We start from the raw sequence: 13,032 nt of genomic DNA, 5'->3' as shown, positions 1-13,032 counted from the left end.
AGTACTCAGAATGGTTTTGTGTATGATTTTTTACTAGATAATTTTGTTTCTGTGAAGTTGATATTTTAAAATCTTTTTATTGGAAGTTCTTACAGATATTATAACAATCCATCATTCAATTATATAGATCATAATTGTACAATTGCTGCGACATCATTTTCAAAACATTATCTTTTTTCTTGAATGCTTTGATATCAGTTCCCCTTTATACTATCCCCCACCCTAACCCCCAGAAATACTTATTATTTATTATATTTTATTATTATAACACTATCCAATGTATCCATTCACTTAGAATTCTGTTATTCATTCCCCTCTAGTGGGTTATACAGTCATCATTGCAACTGACTCCCTCTTCCTCCCCTCTTTCACTCCCTTCTCCTTCCATACTCTCAGAGAATCATTACTCGCATTACTATTTCTGAAGGGTTTATCAATCTTGAATGCTATTCACTGCATGATCTTAATTACATAAATGAACACATACAGGTCTCACATGGTTAATGAGGTAAAACTAAGACCATAATAGTAAGGGAAGGGAATATTAAAGCACTAGAGCAGCGGTTCTCAACCTGTGGGTCACGACACCTTGGGGGTTGAACAACCCTTTCATAGGGGTTGCCAAAGGTGTCTTAAGAACTGAGACACCGCTCCTCTATCTGTCTCCAGGCAGATCTGTCCACATGCAGATACATCCACATGCGCGTACCGGGCATGATGTGCAAACAAAGGTGTATATGACAGGGTAGGCACCATAATATACTTATGTGGACCAGCCACACATGTGTAGAAAGCAGCTAATATGTAGAGAGCATCTACTATGTAGAAAGCAGCTACTTTGTAAAAAGCAGCTGCTATGTTGAAAACTGCTACTCTGTTAAAAGCAGCTACTGTGTTGAAAGCAGCAGTACTGGTGGTAAAATGACGCTTCATGAATTATAATTACTGGGTAAATGTAAAATCATGCACTATAAAATCAACAACTACTGCAAAAAAAAATCTGTACCATGAACTTAATCTGGGTGTTTATGGGTCATTTTATATTCAGCTGTGGTTGATATGAATACTGCTCCCCTTGTGGTAGTAACAGGTATGACACAAAAACCAGAATGGTAAATCAAAGGAAACTTTAATGAACTATATTGACTAAACTATACCATGTATCATCTTTTTATTATTGAAGCTATTGTTATATGTTATTTTCATTAGTAAAACATCCCATGACAATGAATCATGTAGCGAAGAACATTAAGAAAAGAAAATATAGTGAGGATTTTTTACAGTATGGTTTTACCTCAGTAATTTACAGCAGGAATTGAGAAACTGCAATATGTTATGTGTTGTGAAGTTCTATCAGCCGAATCTATGAAGCCGAAAAAAATTAAAATGCTATTTTGATAGCAAGCTTCTGAGATTTGTTGGCAAGGATATTAACTATTTTAGAAGCAAAGCTGATGGACTCAAGAAAGCCAGACTTTACACTAGTGGCAAATACCAAAAACAAAACATATCAGCTGTTGAAGCTTCATATTTGGTGGCACTCAAAATCACCAGAGCTATGAAACCTCACACCATTGTTGAAGATTGACTCTTTCCAGTGGCCAAAGACATGATTGGAGACAAATGTTTTACAAAATCAAGTATAATTTCCTTATTTAATGACACTGTCTGCAGAAGAATAGATGACATGTTTGCTGATATTCTGCATCAGGTAATCCAGGAAATTAAATCTTCTCCACTTCCAATATTTAGCATCCAGCTTGATGAATCTATAGGTGTTGCAAACTGTTCACAATTACTAGTTTACATGATGTATATTAATGATGACGAATTAAAGATGAGTTTCTTTTTTTGCAAAACGCTTGAAACGACAACTACTGCATTCGATGTACTTGACAGAGTTGGTTCATTTCTGAAAAGGGCATAAAATATCTTGGGAAAAGGTTTGTGGTGTTTGCACAGATGGTGGTCCAACTATGCTAGGATGTCCATCTGGATTTCAACGTTTGGTACTGAATGAGTCACTGAAAGTCATCAGGACTAACTGCATCAATCGGTCAATATTAATAATGAATACGCTGCCACAAGAGTTACAAGAAGTAATGAAGTGTCAGAAATTCTGTCAATTTTTGTAAAGGCAAGCACTTTAAACTGTAGACTGTTTTTGCAACTGTGTAATGAGTTGTATGCGCTGAATAATGCTTTGTTATTTCACACTGAAGCAAGATGGCTGTTGAAAGGAAAAGTTTTGAAACGTATTTTTGAGCTTCGTGATGAACTCAAAACGTCTTTTAATTAGAAAGCAAGACCGCAATGTGAAGCACTTTTCAGTGCAAAAAGTGAACTACAGAAAATACCGTATATAATCGAACGCAAGCCAACCAGAGTATAAGCCGAGGTACCTAATTATTACCTGGGAAACCAGAAAGACTGATTGACTCAAGTATAAGCCTAGGGTGGAAATTGAAGAAGCTATTGGTGAGTTTCAATAATCAAAACAAATGGAAATAAAATTACTAAAAATTGAGACATCAGTGCATTTAAATATTTATTTTAAATTTATTTTAAATTTAAAAAATAAATAAAAGGACAAGTCATTTAACATTAGTAACCCAGCACAGTAAGTGGAAAATAGGTTCAACAATAAAGTATCAACAATGATACCTTAAGAGTACTACTTCCTGAGATAAATCAGCAACCAAGTTAAAACATAAAGAGTTAAAATCCTTCAAAACTGGATTCCTCATCATCTCTCATATCCCAATGCAGAGTTTCAGCTGGTGTGAGGTCATCATAGACACTGTCCTCATTGAGATCGCCATCATCGCCATCACTACTGTCATTTTCATACAAAGGGCAGTCTTCACTGCCATCCATAGCATTACTAATACTACATTTCTGGAAGGCACGTCACACCATGTCTTCTGAAATGTCTTCTCATGCATCTCAAACCCACTTTGCTATTAACTCTATGTTAGGCTTCATGAGATTTCATCCTTTTGTTAGTCGGGCTTGACCAGATGACATCCATTCATGCCACATCCTTCGCACATGATCTTTAAAAGGCTTATTCAAAGATACACGTCATAGGACGGCTCTGATTGGTTAGATGTGAGTAAACAAACTTTCAAAGCCCTGCAGTGTCAGTGGGGCTTTGAATGGACAGCGGAGAAATGACAATCACCCATGAGATAACAGGCACTCATCCCGTTACCTTGGGGGTGGGTGGGGACAGCGAGATGTTACACCTCACAGGGGTACCACTGACCCATATATAAGCCGAACCCCAGTTTTTCAGCGCATTTTTTTGTGCTGAAAAACTCGGCTTATACACGAGTATATATGGTAGCTTGCTTAGTTGCCATCTTTGCCATCTTGAATGAGTTAAATTTATCACTGCAAAGACCAGATGCAATATGCCTTGATTTCTCTGAAAAGATCTGATCATTCCAAATGAAACTTCAACTTTGGCAAAAAAAATTGGATGAAAATAAAATTGACATATTGCCTACCTTATCTGCTTTCCTTGAGGAACATGACATTGAACCATACAAAAGGATTATGATTATAATTTCTGTGAAAGAACACTTGCACACGCTTGAAGACAAAATTAATTGTACTTCAAAATCTACATGACACCCCATTTGCACTTGCCAGAAGCCCATTCACAGTCCAAATTGAAGATGTTCCCGAGACAACCCAAGAGGAGTTCTTTGAACTTATTAACAGCGATGCAGGAAGAACTGATTTCTCTACAATGCCAGTTACAAAATTCTGGATCATGTATTTGCAGTCATATCCTGTGCTGTCTGAGACTGGATTGCACCTTTTCCTACCATTTCCAACAACATATGCTTGTGAAACAGGGTTTTGCACTTACTTGGTGGTTATCATGTCTAAATACAGAAGTAGTCTAGTTGTGGATGATGATCTTTGTTGTGCTTTTGCAAAGATTGCCCTGAGAATTTCTGATCTGGTGAGAAAGAAGCTATCTTAACGTTTTCACTGACATTGGCTTTTCATGCATACTGTTGCAAAATGTAGCAATGTAGTTTACTTTTGTTATCTTAAGACTGTTACCCATGCTACACCATGCTTCAAGACAAAATTTCATTTATTTTTAATTAGAAATAAATATCTCACAATATATTATTACATATCATTTTTGTGATTGAACACTATGCTTTAATTATGTTCAATTTGTAACAATGCAACTACATCCTGCATATTGGATATTTATGATTCATAACAGTAGAAAAATTACAGTTATGAAGTAGCAACAAAAATAATTTTATTGTTGGGGGGGTCACCACAACATGAGGAACTGTATTAAAGGGTCAGGGCATTAGGAAGGTTGAGAACCACTGAGAAGATAGTTATGTGTTTCACTAGTGCTCTTTCGCACCCTGAATATATCATCCCTTCCATGTGGTTCCTTTGAATGAGACAGTCCAATTGTCTTGTAGGTGGTTTAGAAGATGATCTACACTGTTCTTTCCCCACAGATCTCTCCTTTTCAAGAATAAAAGGTTCCACTTGAGTAGATGACATTGTTTATTTCTTAAGCTCCAGCCTTCATAGATCAAAGGAAATCAAAGAATGTGTCTGAGTTTGTTTCTTTGCCTCTGAAGATAATGTTAGGAACATAAGGTTATGAGGTGACATTCAAACTTTAATATTTACAAGAAGTTCACAATTTTAACCATCTCTGATAAAAGGAATCCCAATGACGCTATTGGGTAAGCATCACCATCTAGGACAGTGGTTCAAGCCCCATTCACCACTCTATAAGAGAAAGATAAGATTTACAGTCTTGGAACCTTATGCAGGGTCTCTTTGAGTCAGAGTGGGCTTGACGGCAGAGGGTTTGGGTATTTCATTGAAAATATTTAGGCAACTTGTTTCACTATCATAACTACAAATATAAATTGTGTGCTTGTGTGTGTGTGTGCTATGTACACACAAAATTCACTGGGGATTATTAATATTGAATACTGCTGCTGATCACACTTCACAAAAGTTAGTATTTCGTATGCTATGTTTACAAATGAAAAAAAAATTATACAAGGTAAAAAAAGTTCAGTAACTTGCCTGCTGGCAAAAGAGACACTTCAAACAATTTCACCATGCCTTTTTCTATTATTAAAGTATAAAGTATAAGAATCCCAATATATAGGTAAAAACTAAAGAAGTAAAGAAAAATGGAAGCAAATGAATATAGTTTTTGCTTCAGCTTTTTATGTTACAAGAATCAAAAGGCATACTTTTGGAATTCTTAACATTTTAGCTAACATGCCTTTTTGATTAAGACTAGGGAAATAAAAGTCATTAAGTTTATGAGTTTGGGGACAAAATAGCAAACAGTGAAAGAAATAGGTGCCACAAGTCTTTCTTATCCTGAAAGACTCCAAGAATTCTGGTTCACTGATTTGAATAGCAAACAGTGAAAGAAATGGTGGGGACAAAATAGCAAACAGTAAAAGAAATGGGTGACACAGTCTTTCTTATCCTGAAATACTCCAAAAATGCTGTTTCACTGATTTGAATTGCTCAAGGCCTAACTGCCTATGAAGGAAAGACTAAATCATAAGGAAACTGCTGGAACATAAGCAGAGTAAAAATATAATATGCAAAAAATGAAAACAAACCAAATTTACTCGTAAATTATTTCAAAAGAAACAATAGGAGAAACAAATTAGTACAGTTTTGAAGAAGCATGTAGTATTTAGAGAGGAACTTAAAGTAATGTAGGGATTAGAAATTCTCTTCTTAGAAAACTGGATTGATAATTAAATGATAAGACAAAAAGTTGGAAAGTCAAACTATCTAATGCTGCAGCAGACAAAGAGTTTCTACAATTGGTTAAAATTTGCAAAATAAATGAAAAAATTACTGTACTATGTCTTTTTCCTAAATGATGCTATCCATATATTGCTTTTACTAATAGAGACATAAACAATACATTGACTTTTTCAATATATTCTTGTATGTTTTTGAGAGTAGTATAAGCACACTTATCTCTGGAGGAGTGGGGAAAAATCAACATATCTTCAATATAGCAGACCTATTTCCAAGATATCAAGACCCAAGTCCAATCCTCAGAAAGTTCATAACCATGGGTTCTATATTCTGATTTTAATTATTGTTATTGAGTTGATTCTGACTCATTAGCAGTCGGTAATTTACCAGATTCATTTTACCAAATTATAATAGAAAACATACTTTGGCTAATTGTCTTTCCCAATAAAATAAAATCACTCCCACATTGCCAGATCCTTGACACGACTCCACTTCAAGGCTACAGTAAAGTTATAAGGCTAACAGCACTTCAGGTAGGGTGCTGTTGATGAAACAGTAGACCAGTAGAGCAGTGGAATAGAAAACACAGCCCAGACATAGATTCAGCATTAGGATTCAGTCTTAACTTTAACATATGAAACAAAAGAAAGTCATTTCTAGGAGGGAAACAAAAGCTTCTCCTTATAGAAGTCCAGATTTATCTAAAGGAATGCTTGAATTACAAAAACAATAATTTTTACATTCCCTAGTTATTATATTACTGTGTCACCAATGAATGATAAAATCATTGGCTGGAAGGTTGGTGCAGAACACGATAATTACTTATTTCCCAAATATGAGTATAAATTCCCACAGTCTGATTAACTCAGTAAATTACATAAATAAAGGAGATATATGGTAGTTATCATTCAAATCTCTTATCCAAATGAACTTCTTTTACCAGTTTGTTAACTTTCAAAAAGATTTAAAAAAACCCAAAAAACATTGGCTAGGGGGCAAGGGGTGGGGAATGCAATTCTTTTTATATGAGATAAATTAATTATGGATTTTAAATTCTTGATTAGGTTAAATATTGAGTTGTAATATTTTACAGACTAACTAAAATGCTCTTTAAATACTAGCTGCATTTTATTTATTATAATAAATTTTCTTCCACATATGGAGTTTTGACTAGAAAATATAAATACTGTCATCTTCATTAAATAGAAATTTTGGTAGGCTTATTTTTTTTAATGAAGATTATATGTTTTCTATTCCTTTTTAAAATCATTTTATTGGGGGATCATACAACTCTCATCACAATCCATACATCCATCCAAGGTGTCAAGCACATTGATACATTTGTTGCCATCATCATTCTAAAACCATTTGCTATCTACTTGAGGCCTTGGTTTCCGTTCCTCATTTTCCCCTCCTCCCTTCCCCCACCCATGAACCCTTGATAATTTATAAATTATTTTTGTTTTGTCATGTCTTACACTGTCTGATGTGCCCCTTCACCTACTTTTCTGTTGTCCATCCCCCAGGGAGGGGGTTATATGTAGAGTCTTGTAGTCAATTTCCCCTTTCTACCACACCTTCCCTCTACCTTCCTGGTTTTGCCACTCTCCACTGGTCCTGAAGCGTTCATCTGTTCGGGATTCCCTGTGTTTCCTGCTCCCATCTGTACCAGTGTTCATTTTCTGGTCTAGCCGGATTTGTAAGGTAGAATTGGGATTATGATAGTAGAGGAGAGGAAGCATTTAAGAACTAGAGGAAAGTTGTATGTTTAATCATTGTTACACTGCACCCTGACTGGCTCGTCTCCTCCCCATGACCCTTCTGTAAGGGGATGTCCAGTGGGCTACAGATGGGTTTTTGGGTCCTCACTACGAACTTCCCTCACTGTCAATGATGTGATTTTTTGTTCTTTGATGCCTGATACCTGATCCTTTTTAAACAGCGTGATTACACAGACTGGTATGCTTCTTCCATGTGGGCTTTGTTGCTTCTCATCTAGATGGCTGCTTGTTTACCTGCAAGCCTTTAAGACCCCAGATGATGCTATATCTTTTGATAGCTGAGCACCATCAGCTTTCTTCATCACATTTGCTTATGCACCCATTTGTCTTCAGCAATCATGTCAGGAAGGTGAGCATCATGGAATGACAGTTTAATAGAACAAAGTGTTCTTGCATTGAAGGAGTACTTGAGTGGAGGCCCAATATCCATCTGCTACCTTAATACTAAACCTATAAATATATGCACACAGATCTTTTTCCCCATCATCATATATAAATATATTCACATATGTACATGCCTGTATTTAGACCTCTATAAATGCCCTTTGCCTCCTAATTATTTCCTCTATTTCCTTTTACTTTCATCTTGTCGCACTATCATGTTCAGTCTTCATTTGCGTTTCAATAATTTCTTTTGGTTACATTGCCCTTGATCAAACCCTATCAGGCCTTTTACACCCCCTTTGCCACTGATTTTGGATCACTTGTTGTTCCCTTGTTCCTGGGTTTGTTAACTCCACTTCCTTTCCTGCACCTTCCCCTTGCCCACATGTCCTGGAAACATTGGTCCCATTGTTTTCTCCTCCAGATTGTTTATCCAGGCTATCTTACCTAGATAGTCCTGCAGAGATAATAATATGCACAAAACAACATGATGATCTATTATTGCAATGACTTTCAGTGTACATTTCATTTTTGTTTATTTCTATGTGGAAAGTAAAAATTGTGATCATCTCAATGATAGCACATTAATCCAAAGACCAAAACATAATGACTGTCATCTAGATGATTCTGTCTCATAGATAGGATAGACTAGAACTGCTTCTTTGGGTTTTTGATATTTCACATCTGTATAGGATCAGATAGCCTCATCTCTCTCCTGTGGAGTAACTGGTGGGTTCAAATCACTGACGTTGAGGTTAGTAGCTCAATATGTAGTCCACTGCATCAGTAGGTAGCCAACTACTGACGTTGAGGTTAGTAGCTCAATATGTAGCCCACTGCACCAATAGGTAGCCCACTACCAATATATAGTCCACTGCACCACTGCCCATAGCACATTGACACTTTATATAATTATGCTATGTATGACTGTAGAAATCAAGCAGCAACAAAAAGTCTTACACTATTAATTAAAAAAGTAATTAGGCTGTGCTATTTGACACCTGCCCATCTTATTGTGCTTTAAACTTTTCTGTTTTTTATTTTTTAAAAAAACCTCTAATGTACTCATCACAACAGTTGTAATGGAAAAAAATACTGATAATCTTGATACCTGCTTTGTCTTCATGTGCATCTAAAGTGATCTAAAACCACACTGTTCCCACAGGTGAGGTTGCGGAGAAGTAAATGGGGTCAGTAACACGCCATCTCCTTCCAGCACTGGAAATGGATTCTCTAGGGGAGTGAAGTGATGAATTTCTTTCTTACTTTACCCTACACTTTATGGAATTTCTGTGCACATGCTTGACCACATGAGTTTGATGTCACTCCTCTTCATAGGCTAAGTGAGGTTTTTCCTTCTTCCAAGCACCCATTTGAAGTGACTCTCAGGACAAAGTCCCACCCAGCATTAGTCATCTTCCAGTACTCTCATAGATCACAAGTATTTTTTTCATTTTTCCATGATTTCCAAAATTATCTATGATTTTCCTATTATGAAACTATGAATTGTTTAAAATTGCTTGTGTCAAAGTTGATACATCCTCATTGAAGTATTCTCCTTAACATAGTTCAGCAAACATTGTACATTATTATAATTGCTTTTTACCTAATTCACATTATGCTTTCTATAACATTAGTGTAGCACTTATGACTTTGAAATATCTCCAATCTGATTTTAATTTATGATTACAGAAGAAAAGAGAAATTTCTTTGACCTTTGCTCTGCTACCTTTCTTCTTTACTTATTTATCAGGTCCTATAATGAAAACATGCATGAATTCCAGTTTTACAACAGCAAAAAACGACCTTTCTAATATCACTTAAACAAATAACCACATTTTGTGTTAGATAAGTAAACAATGATATCTTCCATATATTAGACTAGGTTATTTATTTTTTCATAGCAGTCTGGATCTCTTAATCCACGAAGTCACACAAATTCCAAATTAAAATTTTTGTACATTCAGTTCTTATAAAAATAGTCTAAATAAACCAATTTTTAGCCACTTAAAGTTTGCTTTATACAATATGTGGTTTAACCTGTGCACAGGTGCACTGTTGGACAAAAGGGTCCTTCTGGTTAATGAGAAATTCCAGAGCTATGTTATGGGTGTTTTTTGTTTTGTTTTATTTTCTCATGGTCTACCAGTGACTGATCTTCCACATATACTTTTAAAATTGTCCTTTCCTGTGAAAAAATGTCAAAAATAAAATATGCAAAATTATATAGCAATACAAGATTAAGTCAAAAGTATTGCTATTAGGCTTCCATATCATGTCTTCATGGGTTCATTCCAGAGGAAGCATGTTTAAACATATCTCTGTTATCAGTGGATGGCTGCAGAAAAGTTCCCTCAGAAATATCCTTGCTTTACTCTGATCATGGAGCCTTAAAATAAAAGGATTAATCAAAACATTGGCAGTACTAGTTAAATTCAAGGCAGAGAATACCATTTTATGGGATCCCCAAGGGATATTCTTGAAGATTTTCTTGAACGCGCAGATGTTCATGGGGCCTTAATGAAAAAATGTTTTAAGAAAATTGAAAACTACATTCATGGGGAAAAGACTAGTAAAATTCTTTCAGGATATGTATTACCATCATGATTGTAACTGGTAATTCTTTGAGAGTTGTGTAGGCTATCATAAGAGAAATTTTCCTTTAAATCATTTTATTGGGGTCTCTTACAACTGTTATACATTCCATATATCAATTGTATCAAGCATATTTGTACATATGTTGCCATCATCATTTCTTTACATTTTCTACTTGAGCCCTTGTTATCAACTCCTCTTTTTTCCCCTTTTAGTATGAGTTGGGGGGTGCCAGTCCCCCACCACTAATAACAGGTTCAGTAAACACAATTGTACGGTTGATATATATAAATATATATTATATTAAAGTCATTGAGAACATAAGAGATAGAAGTGATATTGCAATAATGGGATCAGACACATTTCATGGTAGCATTGCTCACCTCATCCCCCACCTCCCCACCCCCCACCCCCCACCCCCAGTAGGTGGGACTGCAGGCATGTGCCACCACACCCGGCATGATAAGGGCGTTAGTAAAGTCTGAGACCTGGACCCCTGCAGACTGGAGAGCCTTACAAAAATTTGTCTTTCCTCTTCAGAATCCTCGCAATATTCAATGCTGTAGGAGGAAGCAGCCCTTGCAACAGCTTGGAAGAATGCTGAGGATGGGTTAGATATAGGGATTCATCAATTGCTAGGGGATGAGAATTATATCAAAGTTGACTCTCATATGTTGGATTCAGGAAAGGAAGGCGAGCTCACCTTGGCTCACGGGATAATCACGACCAGTTGAGATGCAAAAACGCCAAAATGAGTTTATTAGCTAACTCGAGCTACGGTTTTCCTCCCTCCGCTGCCCAGCGCAGTGGGGATCCAGTATCCAAAGGGATTCAGCCCAAGTGCCTTGGTAGCCTAGCTTATATAGGGTGAGGGAAACGGGCGAAGTCCCATGTTGTTGCTCCGTGAATTCATTGGAGGAGCTTCTGGCATCAGCGATGACCATCGGTGTTTGGTGAGTAGTTTTGCGCATGCCTCCTCAAGTGGTCAATCGGTGGCGGGTTGTTGCTTGAATTTCACTGGTTAGGTCGTAATCAGGCGATGCATCCCATTGGTCAGTTTGGAACAGGCAATGTCTCATCCAACAGAATTGCCTCAGTGACCAGGAACCTCAAACCGAAACTTAGGCCTACCCCAGACTTTGGCTTTATATAGTCTGTCATGGCGCTGGTGCTGGCAGTTGTAAACCAGGACCCCACACAACTACAGTTTACTGAACAGACAATAGGACAGATATGTGAGATTTGCTTAAGTGCCTGGGAAAATATAATTCCATCAGACGAGAGAAAGCTGAGCTACACAGCTATGAGACAGCGGAATGATGAATCCTATGCTGACTTTGTGTCTTGAATGGAAGATGCTATTTCCAAATATGCAAAGAATATCAAGGCAGTAAGAGACCTTCTCCATAAGCTATCTTATGAGTTCTCTAATAAACACTGTAAAAATGCCTTGTGCCCCTAGAGGGGAAAGGGCACACTGTTACATTATCTCAGAATATGCAGAAATGTGGAGACAGAGGAATACAGAGCAAACCTTATGGCAGCTGCATTGGCAAATTATATCAGACCTAGAAGAAAGTGCTTTAGTTGTGGGAAGACAGGTCATCTTCAAAGACAGTGTAGGGAGAGCAAGCTGCAGCCATTGAAATTGGGTTTAAAAGACACTGAATTTGCCCACGCTGCAGGAAGAGAACTCATTGGGCAAGTCAATGTGGCTCAAAATTCAACAATAAAGGACTGCCATTAACAAAGGCTTCCAGGTGGGAAAATAGAGGAAAGAGCTTGGTCCAAGTCCCGCCTAACAGAACTCAGAGAGCAAGGCCTCTGCCTAACCCAGCAAGGCCTCTGCCTAACCCAGAATCTTTGAATGGCAGAAATCGCAGGTATCACCCAGCCTCACAGGAGGAGACCAACCTAGGCAAACAGGCAAAAGAGCAGCCTCTGTTCTCACTGCAGTTGGCTTGACTGACCAAGAAATGGCTCAGAAGCCCTTGCAGTAGCCTGTTGATTCTAAAAAGCAGGAGCTTCTTATTGAAAGAGTAATGCAGTTGTTATCAGGAAGCTTTAACCTAAGCACTCAGGGAAGTCAAATTGATACTGGAGTTGATCAGAGTTGTGAGGAAAAGCCAAAAGCTGTGATTGAAACAGAAATTATTAAGAGCAGTAATTGGGGTCTGCTACCTAAAAGAACTATGGAATGTTTATTAGGAAAGTCCAACCTAAATTCTCAAGACATTACTGGAACTATTGATCAGAACTATGAAGAAATTAAGGCAGTAATAAAATCTGATATGCCATGGTTTATAAAGAAGGAAAATTGCTTAAGCCAATTTTTGCTTCCTAGCGTTTCTAGAGTTAAAAGTTATGCCTGGCAGGAAATAGTACTTGAGAAGTTAGACCATCCTTTAACGGAAGGGTTTTTTTTGGAATGCTGTTGTGGAGAAAGAACAGCGCCCCCACATGGAATTAGAAA

This window comes from Tenrec ecaudatus, chromosome 4 (assembly GCF_050624435.1).
Source record: "Tenrec ecaudatus isolate mTenEca1 chromosome 4, mTenEca1.hap1, whole genome shotgun sequence".
Classification (NCBI taxonomy): Eukaryota; Metazoa; Chordata; class Mammalia; order Afrosoricida; family Tenrecidae; genus Tenrec; species Tenrec ecaudatus.
The sequence above is the reverse complement of the archived record's forward strand: the minus strand, read 5'-3'. Positions refer to the sequence as shown.